Source organism: Triticum dicoccoides, chromosome 2B (genome assembly GCF_002162155.2).
Source record: "Triticum dicoccoides isolate Atlit2015 ecotype Zavitan chromosome 2B, WEW_v2.0, whole genome shotgun sequence".
Lineage (NCBI taxonomy): Eukaryota > Viridiplantae > Streptophyta > Magnoliopsida > Poales > Poaceae > Triticum > Triticum dicoccoides.
Window position 1 is genome coordinate 98,760,976 of NC_041383.1, and position 17,919 is coordinate 98,778,894.

The 17,919-nt window shown below is 43.8% G+C and overlaps 2 long non-coding RNA genes across 2 annotated transcripts; one reads left to right on the plus strand and one right to left on the minus strand.

Annotated features, from left to right (window-relative positions):
* Positions 1 to 3,846: 3,846 nt before the first annotated feature.
* LOC119362353 lies at positions 3,847 to 9,777 on the plus strand. The gene is made up of 3 exons (XR_005173367.1): positions 3,847 to 4,275; positions 4,379 to 7,319; positions 9,657 to 9,777. It is a non-coding gene; the product is annotated as an uncharacterized LOC119362353 (long non-coding RNA).
* On the minus strand, positions 7,802 to 13,924 carry LOC119362352. Its single transcript, XR_005173366.1, has 3 exons — positions 13,707 to 13,924; positions 12,970 to 13,039; positions 7,802 to 8,269 (listed from the first exon to the last, which is right to left on the minus strand). It is a non-coding gene; the product is annotated as an uncharacterized LOC119362352 (long non-coding RNA).
* Between the last annotated feature and the right edge of the window lie 3,995 nt (positions 13,925 to 17,919).

The following is a 17,919-nucleotide window of genomic DNA, read 5'->3' on the forward strand; positions in this document are numbered from 1 at the left end:
CACGATCAACATTTTTCCCATACACGCTGAACATTTTTCAAATACACCGTGGTTATTTTTTCAACACACAATTAACACTCAGTCATGGAAAGATTAACCCATTGATTTCTTACAGTCTTTTGAATCCCTATCATATGATTTGTATTTTTTTTCCTTTTTATGTATTATCTTGCTTTATGTTCTTTATTGGATCGTTTTAGCGTTGATTTCAAACTCTAAATTCATTGCACAGTAGAATCATTTACTTTTAGGGTAGTTGTAACTTGTAAGCGCTTAGTTCTTCGCCCGAAGTATTGTATTGTTTCCATAGTGATGCATGGCACCTTCTTTCTTAATTTCACCGTCCGATGCGCACCATGGCCGGAACGGGGGCTAGGCGGGGAGACCTTTATTCCATCTTCAGGGAGCCGCCGTCGTCTCGCCTTTCTAAGTAGGACACAAACCCTAACAAGATTGAAAAAAACGATTAAAAACGGAGCCCTCCGGCCGGCCCTTGCCAGGATCCACCGCGACTCCATGACCCTAGGGCCACCGGAGACGAGGCGGATCTGCGCCGGCGCCGGCGAGAGGCACGAACCCTAATTTTCTTTCTTAGAGGAGGAGGAGGAGGCGGAGCCCTTTTGATGTGAAATAGCCTAGAGCTGTTCTCGTCTACCTTGCTGCCTTCATGTGCTACGTTGCACGCAGGACTGCAAGTTGGACAAAAAATTTACAACTAGCAAGCAAGCACATGGGCATGGCTTTAAAATTTGAAGCGCTCGGCTCTTCATGATCACCTCCAGCTTCGCCACTTGCCAAACTGAAGCGGTATATGAGCCTAATCGGCGCAAAACGTATTACAACCGCCGAGTTAACAGGGTTAACTCAGGCATGATGTCTATCTACAAATGTAGACATTTTCATCTTGAGCTCTGGTCAAATACAATGTATTTTGCCCCCCTCTCTCTCCATCTCATCTACCTCATTTTTAATATTTTTTGGGGAGAGTTGACTGGAAAATACCGCACCAATTAGTCGCCGACACGGCAATGCTAGTTGTACGTATGTACTTCTTTCTGGAAAATACCACATCATCTACGCATCTAGTTTAATCGTATAAGGTGTCTGATTGAGAATTTGAGATCGTTGAAGATGCTCTTACGTCACATATATTGAGATTTGCATTAGCCTCCACGTTGAGCCATTTGCGGATCTCTTCTCAAGCCTCAAGTTGATACCAGTACTTTATTTTTATATAGACTCGGTCAGATGAGTGCTTCATTGATTAACATATCGTCGACGCGTCATCGTCACCCGCCCCGGATGGATGCAGCAGACAAACCACATGTTCGAACGTAGCCCACGCAACCCGGCCATGCCGTCACATCTTCTCCTCCGTATGCATACTGGGACTGGAGACAGGCGAGGAAGTCGCCTCTCTGCATTCGCCGGCAGTTGTTCCCATTTTCCTGACGGAAGACACGAAAGCTGCCGGTGAATTCTATAACGGTGCGTACGCCGAGAAATACGCACTGGACGGTAGGTGCCATTTTGGCTAAATGCATGATGCCAAAGTAGCTGAGCTGCCCGCCAGCTCCGGCGCTGGACGGCATATGATATTGGAGAAGTTCTATCAAGTGTAGGGTGGTGGTGGTGCATGTGTGATTCGTGGTCAACTCATCTCACACAACAGCTGTTTTGCTGGCAGATCTGATCGGCTCCAATCTCCTTTCTCGTGGAAGGCCACTCACCTCGCAGCTTCCGTTGCCTTTGCGCACATCTTTGACAGGAAAGGATTCCTTGCATAGTTGTATTCACACACGGGTGGAAATAATAGAGGGGTGGTTCAGTAGGATCAACTAAAAAACATGTTTCGCTCACTGAATTCAAGTTTCCTAAAAAAAACTATAAAAGAAGATAATTTTTATCAGGTCGAACTAGCATTTTCCCGGTCGAGTCAAATCATCTATAAGAAATCAAGTAAAGACGGTGTCATGGGTTCCTATTCGTAAGAGGTGGCGGGAGAAGCGGCAGCTATCGGTTTAAAATTTGTCACTTGCATCAGATATGGTTACGGACTTCGCCCTGCCTATTTATATACAGTTCGGGAAACGAATATGTCAGAAAAACAAATAAAATAGGTTTACTTTGGTACACCATCCTCTATGGAAAATTAAAAGGGTAATTTCATGCATTTTAATTTTGAAAAACACTGATCAAAAGTTGGCAGGAAAACCTACGCCATCTCAAGAAGGTTTGTTGTGGGGAAATCCCCATTTTTTTGTGCACGGCCAGACATGGCTCCTATTGCTTTTTTTGCTTGTGAAGAACCCTAGCACAATGACAAAGGCGTTCCCCTGCAGGCGTAGGTTGTTAGAGTTGTGTCGAATATTATGTGTATAACATAGATTATAATTAGACTCTGAGTTCTGTTGTGTTCAGATAGAATATGAAGTTGTGTCCTGATAGAACATTTTTATCCTAGGTCTCCTATATAATGTGAGGGTAGACACTCGGTGTAACTTACGCCAACATAATAGCACAGACACATGGGGAGCCGGCGGCGCAAAGACCGTCCAGGCAAAACTAATTTGTACAATACCAGTACCTTACCAGGTTTCTAAGAGGTGGAATTATTTTACCTGGTAAAAGATAAACTTCCCTTCAACCAAAGAGGTAATTTTTAATCTTCTTGATTTGCATTAAAACCCATAAAATTATTTAGAAGGGACGTTGCAACTTCTTGTTTATGCCCAGAAACGTCCATACATGTGAGGACAAGAATAAACATAGATATTTGCATATCTTTGCAGTTATTAGTGTTTAGCGAGCAAGTTGAAGGGATAATCATAGAAAATATCTGAGATAATCCAGTTCAAACGAGGGTAAAAATGAGTGTAAAGTTCACTCATCAGGCATCTCCACATCACCCGATACATCCCGGACAGTTGCGGCCGATGCTATCCACCTCGTGCACCACTTGTTTGATGAAATTTCCGAACATAGCTTGGCCATTTTTTGTTGTACACTTGTAGGGGGTACATGGTGGACACTGGTGCAATGAGAGTTCATTGAATCATCGTCATAGGATAGTGACGATGACGACAACTATAAATTGATGACCATGATGAGTGTCCTCGAAGCAATGGAGAAGAAAAAGGAGCGTGTACTCAACTTCAAATGTTCTACGCCGAGCATGATAACTTTGAACAGAAAAGGAAAAAGGATTTATTACTTATTCGACTTCACGGACCAGCGACTAAGAAGAATCAACCTTCATTTGTTGTTCTTTTTCTTTGACCGACTCGGTCGATTGAGGGTAGACAAGTCAATCCAACAAGGTCTTAAGTCTTGGAAGAGAACATTTTTGAAAGTCCCGCCACATCCCTTCCATGTATTGTCAATTTGTCATACCTACTTAACAAATACACGCCATACTTGGCTAGAGTTTAGGAAACCGATGAAAATAAGGAAAAGTTTAAATGCAGCCACAAGAAAAGAAATGTTTGAAGAACATATCGGGGCACTCTCTCGAAGGTGCTCATAGGGGTAGGATGTGCGTGCGTGTGTGTGTTTAAATGAATGAGTGTATGTGTGTATGTATGGGCATCTGTCTCTATACTGTGTTAAAAAAAAGGTATGTGCCGACAAACGGAGCAATAACATTTGGCAAGTCGTGTAGCTGTGATATAAGTATAATGAGAATATTTAGCTTCATCATACAACAGACATTTTGAAGAGTAGTATTATTGTATTCAACACAGTCCTTCCCTTAAATTATGGTTGCTACTTGGTAGTAGTGACGTGCGTGCATGTGTGTGTGTTTGCAGCCACATGGACTTTAAATATATACTCTGAATTAGCTGTTTAAAGGAAAGCTCAACAGGAGAGCTGTCCATGTTCAATGATACAGGAAGTGGGGCAGGGAGAGGAGAACGGAATGCAAAAGCCAACTCCCGAAGGGAGAGCCTTCTTCCAAAATCTGCCTAACCAAAGAATAGCGGGATAAGCTCTGTATGAGCTGTTGATGGCTGACAATGGAAGCAGCGGTAGTGCGCCTCCCGACTACCTCGACTTGTGTGCCGTGAATATGGCGATCGCGGCGGCGGGGAGAACGGCGCAACCGTTGCCTAGCAAAGCTTGGTCGGCTGCATGCGTGCCGTGCGGCCGTCCGGCTTACGGCCGCAGCTCTGGGCTGGCGCTGGCCATGGCCTGAGCCGTCGCGCTGGCACGGCCTGCTACGGCATAGCTGGTTGGACAAGCGATGGTCGGGAAGGTCGAAAAGGCACCCATAAGGTAAAAATCAGTTCCAGTTCCAGTTTCATTCAATCAGCTGAGACCAACTAATTTGAAGGAAAAGAAGTTAACTATAACTGAAGATGCAACATTCCATGCACAGGCTTTGTTTGTGGGCGCTCTGGGGCATGATAAGAGGTTCTCACCGGCTAGGATGCATTTGATGATTAAACAACATCAGAATGGATGCTATTACTTACTAGGGCTGTGCTACCCAGCGTTCAAAGCACCCAGGATTTTTGGGTGTACACTTTTAGTTTGTTAGAATAAAATCATCTATTGATTACCAAATATGACATATGGACTTTACATCCTGAATTTTTGCATACATATGGACTTTACATGCTGAAGCCGCAAGATTCTACCTGAATTGGAATTTCGACATTAAACCAAGTTTCTAAACTGAAACTCCGTTTTTACCATTGTCTTTACCATGAGGGCGAGCTCAAAGTTAGCCTCTGCATGGACGTGTTTCTAGCAGATTTTTATTTTTGTGCACTTTACTACCTGTCTATTGCCTTTCAGTTCGCACGGTCCGATGCCTTCTTTCTAGTTATCTTACTTATTTGTATCTTGCTTGGAGTCTGTTTAGGAGCTAAGTACTCCCTCCGTCAGGATACATCCCTTTTTATCCATTTTGATGACAAGTATTTCCGGACGAAGGGAGTACTAGTTTTACCTTTTTACAAAAAGATTGGAAAGAATTCTGCAAGCCTCTAATATGCAAAGGTATGGAACCTAAAACTTAGATTTCAATCATTTCCTTAGTGTACCTTATCTCTATTGGTGTACTGCGTCCATCAATTGTATTTTTCTTCGAAGATCAGAGCTCCAATAACAATTTCTGGTTACCTTATGCCTCTTCACTGCTCTCTCTCTCTTGTCTTTCATTCATACTCCCTCCATTCCAAAATAAATGTTGTGGTTTTAATTCAAATTGGTATTCCACCTCTTGCTTGCTTCTAGTCCAAAGGTGAAATCCATAGTAATAGTTGGTTGTATTCGACACTTACTTTTGAAACGAAGGGAGTTAAAGTGCTCTTTTGTTCCCCGAGTTCACATGCTCTCTCATGAACAGTAAAATTGAAAACAACAGTAAAAAGTTCAAAAGAATAAGTTTTTTTTGTAATAAACATTTATAAATGTTTTCATTGTCTGCAAAAAATTGTGATGAAATGACAATCGTGGAAATGTGGGGAAAATAAACAGAATCGATGCTCCAAAATGCTTCCAACAATAGTCTTTTCGAGGCATAGATTTTTTGCCCACATTTCCCCAAATGTCATTTCGCAAAAAAAAAATTTTGCGTGCAATGAAAACATTCATCAATGTTCATCACAAACAAAATCAGAAAATTTTTCAATTTTTTTATTTTTTTCGATTTTACTGTTTATGAGGGAGCATATGAGCTCGCGTGCAAAACCTCCACGTCCGTACATAACAACTTATACTATAGGACAAAGAGAGTACAACTCCCGTAGAATAGCAAAGTCCGGGTACCACAGGGGTGGCAACAGGGGTGTTAGAGCATCTACAACCATAACTCGCAGATTTCGTCATCCAAATGCCCGTGGACGTGCCTGGGCACGTTCGCGGACAGTGACCGAACAACAGACTAAAAATCCTTTTCACAACCGGATGCCACAATAAAGAATCCTCAAATCCATACAATACATGCACGTGAAACCTAATCTTAAGTGGAGCCCGCCCGGTTTCGTTGTGCCCATGTCCGGCGGTTGGCTACGTCCCTCGAAGTGTTGGTACGATCACCGACGAGGTAGAGTAGGACATGAGAGACGCACCGGCTCAGACTCAAGGCGTCGTCGTCTCCCATGCCCTACTCTTGTCGGAGCATGAGCATGGGCATGTCGCCAGCGAGGTAGAGTAGGAAATGGTCAACAATGGCTAAAAATTTGAAATGGGATGGCCAAAGAGGCATTGGCAGAGCATAATTGGTTTGATTGGTATTGTCAATATTTGAAAAAAAATCTTAAGTTGCCAAAAGTTGACAATAAAATTTGGTAGCAAACCACTAGCCATCATTTGACATTTTTGGCAAAATATTGGCATGCCAACTTTTGACATCTAACCACTGGAAAAAAAAATAGCGCTCTATAGCATCATTGATAGCACGTTGTAGCGTTTTGAGCAATGTCTCTCCAAATAAACTAGTGTACAAAAGTATCTCGCTAATAGCGCATTTTAAGAGTGGCGCTATTTTGCTATTGCAGATCATTGGGAAAGGGGTTTTGGTGAACAAATATAGACTATTTCTTTTGTCATGACCAGAACATTGGTGAAGAGGGTTTTGGCCACCATCCAAACACACCCTAACTTCTGCCAATTATGCCGGTTACCTAGGATCAACACAAAGATGATCGAGCATACCAGTAAAACTAGCAATCAACGTAAATTTAGCTCAGGTGAACTCTACACGATACACATGGACCTCTATCCGGACTCAGGGTTGGCCACCCAACAATTTGCGGGAGAAGCCTGTGGCTTGCTGGTTGGCAACGACAGTGGCCACGCAGCACCCCCAATGTTTGATATGTTGGATCGCCTTAGGTGTCTCACTCAGGTGTTTTAGTTTGCAGCTATCTCACAGGCCTTCGGGCCACAGCATGCCCACCGTTCATGGAGTTGAATGGCTTCGGAAGTTTCCTCAAGACGCATTGCGTTGTAGATCTAGTTAGGCACATCGCCGATATGTGTGGGTGTTCTGCATCTGATCAAATACTAAAGAGAAACAATGTTTTGACAAATTATTAAGCCAAGTGGGCTTTTTTGTTCATCTGCTATTTACTTTTCTGGCGTACAGGTTCACATAAATCTGAGATGATAAGGATTTATCAGGCAGGAGCCATGCCATGCCAGCAAAGAGTTGCAACAATGCATCAGCGGGAACAGTATTACAGTACTTGGACTTGCTTCAAAAATTACCTTTTTTTTTGCAGTACTTGAGCGGCCTCAGTTTGATAATACAAGAACCGTTGTTAGCATTTCTACAACATGAAGACAAGTACCGCACCAAACTAAAATCTGTAAGCTTAAGAATCTCTCTAGAACTCAATTTCCGCCAAACTTGATAATAAGCTCTTTACATAGAGATTGAAAACTACACCTATTTACCCATTTCTCTTTATCACTCTACTGGCTATGGTTGTTCATAGTTATATGTATCTTGTTTAAAAAAAACAAATTTAAAACATCCACCCTCAGCTGACAAGATTAACTTGTAAGAAAAATAGTAGTTTTAAAAGAGGAAAAATGGAAAAAGAGACCAAATATCCAAAGGATTCAGGGGCAGAGAGTAAAATCAGCACAACTATAGGATCCCCCTCAACAAATAAAAATTACCAACACCCACAATAGATCTGAAACTCGGTAGAAACACACTTAAAAGAGGGGGAACACCACTGCATTGCTCATCAGGAGAAAACAAACTGGTCGTCGCAAAGAGAGAGATAACAAAACTGGAAACCTGTAAAATGTAAACTCAATGGGAATAAAACAGCAATCTCCAAGTTCGGAAGAAAAGAACCTTAAACGAGGGAAAACTGAATATATACAACCAAACCACCTCTTAAAGTCGTAATATCACTGATCAGCGTAAAACAAACTGCAAAATCCCTATAGAATGGAACAACACACAGGAGGGGAAAAAACCAGCGGTTGCTTATAAGTTGCGAGAAAGCCCCCTGGTTAACCTCGATCCACAGAACTTTTGTGTTCTAAGAAAAAGGCCCCTCCGGGCTGAACACGTGGCTCAAGTTGTAGACTGGTGTCCTTTGTTGCTCTATCCGGAGAATAGCAGTCCACACCAGGCTGCACTCTAACCGATCTTTCACGGGTAAATCTGGGAAAACCTCCCATGCTCTGCTCGTTGCCAAACTGCACTCTAACTAATCTTTCACGGGTAACTCTGCGAAGATCTCCCATGCTCCGCTCGTTGCTAGCATCATTGTGCCCGGCGCTGCAAAGGGAACCCATGCTAGCAAAACTCAAACACAATTTTGTCAGCCTGGGATTGAGATGAGTACACAGATACACTTCATGTGAAATTATAATGGTGCAAGATAGAACGCAACTAAAAGCATACAAAACATTACTGGATGCAAAATTTTAGATTGTATGAGAGCAACTAAAAATATTTCTTGTCAAGAAATCCACCTGCAATTTCAACCCTTTTATATTTAACTTCTAACAAACAGAGAAAAATCTTTCAGTGCTCAAAAGATATCTATCTCTGAATCATGTCTTGAGCATTCCTTTGGCGACTTCTCAAGCATAGAAGATGTGCACAATTACTTAAACTACTTGTACCATTCAGAAGAAATGGTGTTGTATTTCAAGGGATACCATCCTGAACCTTGTTTTTCTATACAAACGAAGGGAAATTGTGTCTAGCCATAGGCTCACACTGTTTTCTAGTGTTGCCATGCATGCATATTTTCCATACACCAAGACAAATCAACAATGTTTCCTTGGAACACCAAATAAGATAATCAAAGCTCCTCTCTTGGGGGCTGCAAGGAATTACAGCCCAGTATTAATTCTTTCTCATTTAGTAGGAATATCCTAAATGGCCATTTCATGCAATAACATGAGATCTAGTGAAACAAAATAATGTAACACACAAATATTTTTGAATTGAAGCACATATCATGATTAACATGTAAACATGTTGCAATGGTCTACATATTATATTTTAGCTGGTCTCATCATTTTCTTTTCCCATTAATCATTTAATAGTGACCAACTTCTATAAAAAGGACAGACCCAGTGCATAGAAGCTCCCACACAAGGTGGGGTCTGGGGAAGGATTATAGAGTGACCAACTTCTATATGTAAGAAAATATTCTTCCTTTGCGGAGCATGTCGTGTGTATTTTACATTTGATTTTTAGTTTTGAACTATAAAAATGTATGTAAAATCAGATTTAGTTTCAATACTTTAAACTATGTACAATGAAGATAATGTTTCAAGTGAACCAAAACACAAAAAAGCTTTCCTGGGAAGGGCGCCCCAAAAAGTAAACAAGCAAAGGTACAGTGCCCATGTATGTGCACCTAAATGCCAGTGTTTCTACAACAGAGTACTGGATTAGTTGCTGGAAAGGATACTCGATACTGAGTCACCAACATTAAAACCTCAAATAACAACATAAAGAATCAGCTACACCTTACTTGCGCCACTCCTACAGCAGCTAGATCACACTGTCCTATTACAAAATGTCACCTAACCATTCAATTTACTATTCACAAGGATTTCAGGTCTAGCAGCAGGATCTGGGGAGTCGATTATCAATTATAGAACTGAAGCCTAATTCTGAACCTTGCATTTTCAGACTAAAGTCAGCACCTGCTGTACCATTTCAGATACTTCATTCAAAATAAATAAGGATGGCTATGATGGACCAGGAGGCAGAGTTCAGAGAATCTGGTGGATAGTAGTTATTGTTTGCTCCCAGTTACTGTAATATCGATGTTATGTGTAGCAAACATCGCTATGGAACCATGTCAAAAGATGCAGGTGCTACTCTCATGTACCAATTGGCTACGGTTATGGGCATCGGAACAAAGAAGCTTGAGTGGATTACCAGGGTGTTTAATCCTGGTTTGGACGCCATGCCAGTGATAGGCTTTCAGCATTTAGGAGTGGACTTGTCTGGCCTGTTTGTCTTAGCTTGTCCATGTGTTCAATATTTCCCTCTTATTGCAAAGATCAAGTTTTAATCTTCTTGTAATAAGGTTGGCTATATGCATCATACAATAGAGTCCGGGGTAATAAAAGCTTCCATTAGAAAAATATGAATAAAGCAGTGTTATATATTCCAAACTACGTGCGAATGTTAATCAACAAGAACCCAATCAAATAAATTTATTAGTTAGAACTAATTAGTTGACAATAATTTGAGGTCACACTAGAACTAACCCAAAAAATCGGTTGTCAACTTTCCCATAGATCACCACAGATTTCTGTACTGTTGGTAGAGGTAAGCACCAGTCTGTCCATGGCATCTACAGTACTGGTGGAGAATCACTGTTGTATGTGTTGTGTCGGGTTTTTTTTCCTCGAGAAAACACAAAGGTGGAGATACAGTAACAATCCTCCTAGGAGGCAAGTTTTACAAGACCATCAGCCCGATCAGTGGCATCCCAGGATGGGGGCAAAACAACCATGAGCCCATGAGCACCAGCTTTTGCCCAGCATCAGACCTCGTCCTTGATCCTATCGACTAGCATATGATTGACGGTCTCACGTTGTCGGAGACGCGGTCGTTCCTGCGCTTCCATATCATCCAGGGACGAGCAGAGTGACGGATTCCGGAGCCTTGCGTTGCGTCGGCGGCGTGCTTTCCCTCGCGCGCAGCCACCAGTCCATAACGGTGGGCTCATGATCCGGCACTTGGGTCGGCATGCGCAGCCAAGTCAGGATAATGTGCCAGGTTTGCCGAGCAAAGGGGGTAAGCCAGCAGCAGATGCAGTGTGGTGGCGTTGGGGCAGTGAATCCATCTTTACCATCCCATTGCATTGTCATCTAATGATGTGCAGGAGTTGTTTGCGTTACAGAACTCTCTGGATTTCTCCTGATTTCGTGGGAAAGGGGGATTTGGTGAACAGATATAGACTAATTTTTTTGTCATGACCAAAACATTGGTAAAGAGGGTTTTGGCCACCATCCAAACACACCCTAACTTCTGCCAATTATGTCAATTGACTAGGATAACACAAAGACGACTACTTTCTTAGACAACCTACGCCACATAGATTTCTCTAAACAAGTATGGCGTTAGCATGCTAGGCTGCATGGGAAAGCACAGATTGCACGCATGGGCCCTTTGAATTGGAAAAACAACCCCGCTGACATGTTTTACCTGACAGGCTGTCACTCTTGGACAGAAGAGCATACCTCAGATGGTTAGGATCCTTGCCTCCTTGTGGTGGAACCAGCCCACCCGGATTCAAATCCTAGGCTTCGCACAGGTGCTTGCATTTTCCAAGAGACACGTTCCCGTCGACTAATACGTGCATGTGGAAACTTCATTGATCTCAAGATTTGTCGGCTTAGTCTCTCGAAGGTGCTCATAGGGGTAGGGTATGTGTGTGTTCGTAGGGGTGAGTGTTCGCGCATGTACGTGAGCATCTATGTTTGTACCATGTTTCTCAAAAAAAAAAAAGAATAACAAATCAAGCACATCATCCATTGTGTGCAAATTGATCACAGTGGAGAAGATGTAAAAGAAAATTGTACACAGCGTTACTTACACAAGATACCCTATTAATAAGGAACAATCATATTAATTACATTGTGGAAGACAGGCCACAGAAGGCCACAAAACTTAGGAAACTAGACGTCCACATAGCAAAGCAAAGTTTTCAGCTCCCAGTATGCATGATGCTCTCGCCTCTTTATTTCACGACTAGTGTGGGCAAGGTTTTTAGCTTCCACCAAAAATGCAAAAGAGAAACAATTTGAACAGTGCCATAAAAGCTAAAACCAGTAGCAACAGTCACAATCCTATAGCCATAAACTTCGGGAAATTTCCACGCACTGAAAAAAGGTGCCTAATCATGTGGGGACTCTGCCAATTGCAATTCTGAATACCGAAAAACAGGTTAAGTAGCACTTTGAGAAGCAAAGGACGTGTATCTACAATTCCCTACATTCTTGAGCCATACTAAATTCTGTCAAGAGGAATACATGAATATAATGTTGGTGAAACTTGGTTATCCATGCAGCTGGTCTAATTTCTGTGCAAAGTTGCAACCCTAGTACCCTTCGGATTAACCTCATAGGAAGAACAGTTAAGATGGTGACAATCTTATATAATAGCACTAGACTTTCAAGATTTGGAAGCCACCTGCAGTATATATTACTGGACTAAAATGGGCAAGACAGTATAGGTGAGAGGCTATCTAGTTGCATGAAGTGGCAGTCTCCATTTCTCTTGCTGAATACATATGAGCAGTTCTTTACTTCCAGAGGGGCTTGGACAGCACAGAAAGTAAAAGAGTTGCAAAAATAACTAAACATAGAACCAAGCTGAGAGGGATCCTGATACCGATTATATCTTTTAGTTTTGGATTATTCTGGGAATCTTAATGGTGACTGGTGAGAGGTGATTTCTCAAAGGGTTAATTAGCTGAAAGATCACACCATGGTTCAAGAAAATCATTTCTGCTAGAAAGATCATAAATTATATATTCTGTGACGATGGTTTCTAGATTCTATATATACACATGTAATCATGTGCGTGGCATGTAAGCAGGAAAAAAAATGCTATGCCAGTGAAAGAGCCAGGACAAAATAGGATCCAGGGCAGGCTGCAAGCTAAGAAAAAGACCAAGAATCGCAACCGGAAATTTGGATACATATTATGCAACTACGAGAACTAAACTGTAGAACCCTAGATTCACAATAGTTTCGGAGTTAAAGAACCAGTGCGATATTGTCAGCACACATAACTTCAATAAAGAAACTGAAATTTAATATGACACCAGATAGCTTAATAGACAATACTAGTCATCATGAACAAAAGTCTAGATATCCAAATGCCCAGGGAAACATCCAAAAAAAAGAACCTGTTCAGAGCAACTGACATTCAATGACATGATTAAAACTCCATGATTTGGAATGACTGGGTTTATTAACAATGAACAGGTCAGAGGAGTCAAGAAGAAACAATACCTATTGAGAAGAAGACTTTTCCTTCAACCAATCCACTCGGAACGACAGAATCCACCGATTGCTTATATCCCTACAAATTGCAAATGACTATTAAGCTCACCAAATGGCCAAATCTGAGCAGTGGATTCTCAGAACAGAAATTAGTGCTTGTGCACAAAGGCTAAGCCCGTAAGCTCACCTCGAAATCAAAACATTAATAAAGGAACACCTCAAAATTAGTGGGCACAGAAAAAAGAACACCAGATCAATGAGCACAAACGACGGTGCTGTCTTTCTCGGGGGAAGGAACAGCACAGCACCCGTGCAATCTGCCTCTGCAAACTGCGACGACCCGATGAGTAGTCGACCCACCGAGACGAAGCAGCGGCAGATCAAATGAGGAAACAGGCAGACAGGCGTCGTTTCGTTAGGCTGCAGCCGACGAAGGACTTAGTTGTGCAGCTTGTGGGCCCAGGAGCACAGGAACAGCCGAGCACGTTTAGCTAGAAGCACCAAACAACTAAGAAATTGGTGGTGTCCTTCTCTCTCTCTCAAAAAAACTTGATGGTGCCTTCGATACGGTTCTACAGCACAAATCCCGATCTAATCTATCATCCCTGAGTTTAATCTAGTCGTCGTTCTCACAGGTCCTCACGGATCGGCAAAGCAAAACAAAAACCAACACAGGGACAGATCTACGGACAGTGAAGCGCGATCTGCGATTGATACCTTGAAATTAATGGGGGTCGGTAGCTGACCTGGTTATCGGACGATCCTTCGGCGGAGACCTCGAGGAGATTGCTTCGCGCGCGCACGGTGTTAGGCTCGAATTTAGGGTTCGAGAGTAGAAAGGGGGTTTGAGGGTAGAGGAGGAGCAGGCCGGGGGATCTGGAAGGAGACGGCCACACCCACACCTACACCCACACCGGTCGCCCTCGGTGCAAACGCGTCCCTCTCCCTGTCTCCCCTGATATTTAGGTCCGTTCCGGATGGATTGGGGACTTGGGGTGGTTACGGGGATTTGATGATTTGCCCCATTTTACAAGGATTCGATGATTTGCTTTTTGATTGTCTCAATGACGGTGATCCTGGGTCCCATCTGGTAACCTTTTAGGGGGACCAAATGATCAAATTAAGGACAGTATGACCGAGTCTAAACCGAGCTCCCACAGCGATTTGCATTTTCCGCTGTCTGTTTTTCCGATTCGGGACTTACTGGTCGTCTGATTTCGTGCGTTTGGCGATCTGTTCCGCGATCTGTGTTAACTGGCCCGGCTGTCCTGTGGGCTGCTGCTCCACGGGCCGAAATCGACGCATGTGGTGCATTGGGCCTTGGGCGAGCCGGCAGCCCACTCGAAGGAGGGAGAGCGACCGCGTCGGCTTTACTCGCGAGCCCAACTGAAAAAGCTAGCGAGCCCTAACCGAAGGAGGGGAATGGGAGCGCATCAATCCGGAATCGAGACCGTCATCCATCGAAGACCGCCAGGGTGCGTTCGTGCACGGGGATGGGATCGAGTTCGGTCGATCCCAGCGACCGGAGGAGCGGGATCCAGGTGAAGACGAGTCCATCCGGTTGATCACAGCGATCGGCGGAGCAGGATCCGGGTCGAGCCGAGCCAATCCAGCGCGTGGCAGAGATGTGAGGTGCGGGCGAGGGAGAGACACCTCGTGTACTGGTAACTTCTCTCCTCTCCTTCAATCTCGCATTCATGGCATTGTTTTGCTGGAAACTGCTCTGCTCCCCTTCAAGCTCACGATTATGGCCTATTATTATTCATTCACTCAGGCCTATTATCATTCCTTCATTTGCTTAATGCCTGGTAAAGTCGCAAACCTCGCAGGTACTATATAATGCTTCCCTCCCTGGCTGTCTATGCACATCTTACTCCAGCAGCAACATCTTCTTCGGCGACATGCTTAGGTATGCTACCTGCAAATTCCATCAATGTCCTCGTGTCATCTCAAAAAAAGATACTCGTATCCTCTCCCAACAAAAATATGTGCAGGTGGTGGTTCATGCTACGTGTTGACAATTGATTTGGGCAGATTCTGCAGCTTCCTATTGTCCATTGTTGCGCTCAGTTGTTCATCATCTCAAATGACTTTTGGACAGATAATTACTCCTTTCAGCTTTTGCTATCAAATTTAATACTACGCTACAAATCCTTTTACATGATATGTTCCTTTGGGATATGGAACAGGTGTCTTAGAAACGTAGTATTACAAACGAAAAAAACATAGCCATTCCATCATAGAAGGAGTCGAAGCCTCAACTTCTTCTGCCTGTACTAACAAATGAGCAAAGTCCAAGTCTGTGGACAACTTTGTCCCTAAGTATCCTATGCGACATTCAAATGAAAATTGTTTCGACCGCATTAAATTTAGAAGAGAGAAGAAATTAGTACAATCAGGGTCACTGCGTGATGCCAATGGCCATGTAAAATTGCCTCTTAGTGAGGAGTATTCAGACGCCCTTAATATATATTTTTCAGTTCACCTATGAATGTATGATTCATTCTTCCAGCAAGCAATTGAATTGTTCTGATTTTTTCTCGTTCCAAAAACTGTACATGTAGGTGTTTCATGCTTGCTGTGGTCGATTGATTTGGGCAGTTCATGGAGACTGTACTTGCAATTTTTCTACCTCGGCAGCTCACGATCATCTATGGCTTCTGCACAGATAACTCATATTTGTGGAAATATAACCAATTCTGATTTACTCCCTTCCAAACAGGAAGAAGTAAGAGAATTCAGTGAGTTGGTTTTCAGGCCAATTTGCATCTATTACAAGATCTGAAGCCATCCCTCGGCGTGTCACTGCGCTTTCACGTGTAGCTCTTGTATGATATCCCTAGAAGGCATTGAACGCATCTTGACATCATCTTTGTGTTGGGGAACGTTGCAGAAAATAAAAAAATTCCTACGGTTTCACCAAGATCCATCTATGAGTTCATCTAGCAACGAGTGATAGTAGTGCATCTACGTACCTTTGTAGATCGCGAGCGGAAGCATTCAAGAGAACGGGGTTGAGGTAGTCGTACTCGTCGTGATCCAAATCACCGATGACCAAGTGCCGAACGGACAGCACCTCCGCGTTCAACACACGTACGGAGTGGATGACGTCTCCTCCTTCTTGATCCAGCAAGGGGAAAGGAGAGGTTGATGAAGATCCAGCAGCACGACGGCGTGGTGGTGGATGCAGCAGGGTTCCGGCAGAGCTTCGCCGAGCTTCTGCGAGAGGGAGAGGTGTAGCAGGGGAGAGGGAGGCACCAAGACTTCAGGGTGCGGCTGCCCTCCCTCCCCCCTCCTTTACATAGGCCCCCAGGAGGGGGCGCCGGCCCTGGAGATGAGATCTCCCAAGGGGGGCGGCGGCCAGGGGGGTGGAGTGCCCCCCAATGCAAGTGGAGGCGCCCCCCACCCTAGGGTTTCCAACCCTAGGCGCAGGGGGGCCCAAGGGAGGGCGCACCAGCCCACCAGGGGCTGGTCCCCTCCCCACTTCAGCCCACGGGGCCCTCCGAGGTAGGTGGCCCCACCCGGTGGACCCCCAGGACCCTTCTGGTGGTCCCGGTACAATATCGGTGACCCCCGAAACTCTCCCGATGGCCAAAACTGCACTTCCTATATATAATTCTTTACCTCGGGACTATTCTGGAACTCCTCGTGACGTCCGGGATCTCATCCGGGACTCCGAACAACTTTCGGTTTGCTGCATACTCATATTCATACAACCCTAGCGTCACCGAACCTTAAGTGTGTAGACCCTACGGGTTCGGGAGACATGTAGACATGACCGAGACGGCTCTCCGGTCAATAACCAACAGCGGGATCTGGATACCCATGTTGGCTCCCACATGCTCCTCGATGATCTCATTGGATGAACCACGATGTCGAGGATTTAAGCAACCCCGTATACAACTCCCTTTGTCAATCAGTATGTTACTTGCCCAAGATTCGATCGTCGGTATCCCAATACCTCGTTCAATCTCGTTACCGGCAAGTCACTTTACTCGTACTGTAATGCATGATCCCGTGACCAGACACTTGGTCACTTTGAGCTCATTATGATGATGCATTACCGAGTGATGACAAATCCCAGTCTCGATCCGTGTCAACCCAACAGACACTTTCGGAGATACCTGTAGTGCACCTTTATAGTCACCCAGTTATGTTGTGACGTTTGGTACACCCAAAGCACTCCTACGGTATCCGGGAGTTACAGGATCTCATGGTCTAAGGAAAAGATACTTGACATTGGAAAAGCTCCAGCAAACGAACTACACGATCTTTGTGCTATGCTTAGGATTGGGTCTTGTCCATCACATCATTCTCCTAATGATGTGATCCCGTTATCAATGACATCCAATGTCCATAGTCAGGAAATCATGACTATTTGTTGATTAACGAGCTAGTCAACTAGAGGCTCACTAGGGACATGTTGTGGTCTAAGTATTCACACGTGTATTACGATTTCCGGATAATACAATTATAGCATGAATAAAAGACAATTATCATGAACAAGGAAATATAATAGTAATCATTTTATTATTGCCTCTAGGGCATATTTCCAACAGTCTCCCACTTGCACTAGAGTCAATAATCTAGTTACATTGTGATGAATCGAACACCCATAGAGTTCTGGTGTTGATCATGTTTTGCTCGCGGAAGAGGTTTAGTCAACGGATCTGCGACATTCAGATCCGTATGTACTTTGCAAATATCTATGTCTCCATCTTGAACATTTTCATGGATGGAGTTGAAACGACGTTTGATGTGCCTGGTCTTCTTGTGAAACCTGGGCTCCTTGGCAAGGGCAATAGCTCCAGTGTTGTCACAGAAGAGAGTGATTGGCCCCGACGCATTGGGTATGACTCCTAGGTCGGTGATGAACTCCTTCATCCATATTGCTTCATGTGCTGCCTCCAAGGCTGCCATGTACTCCGCTTCACTTGTAGATACCGCCACGACGCTCTG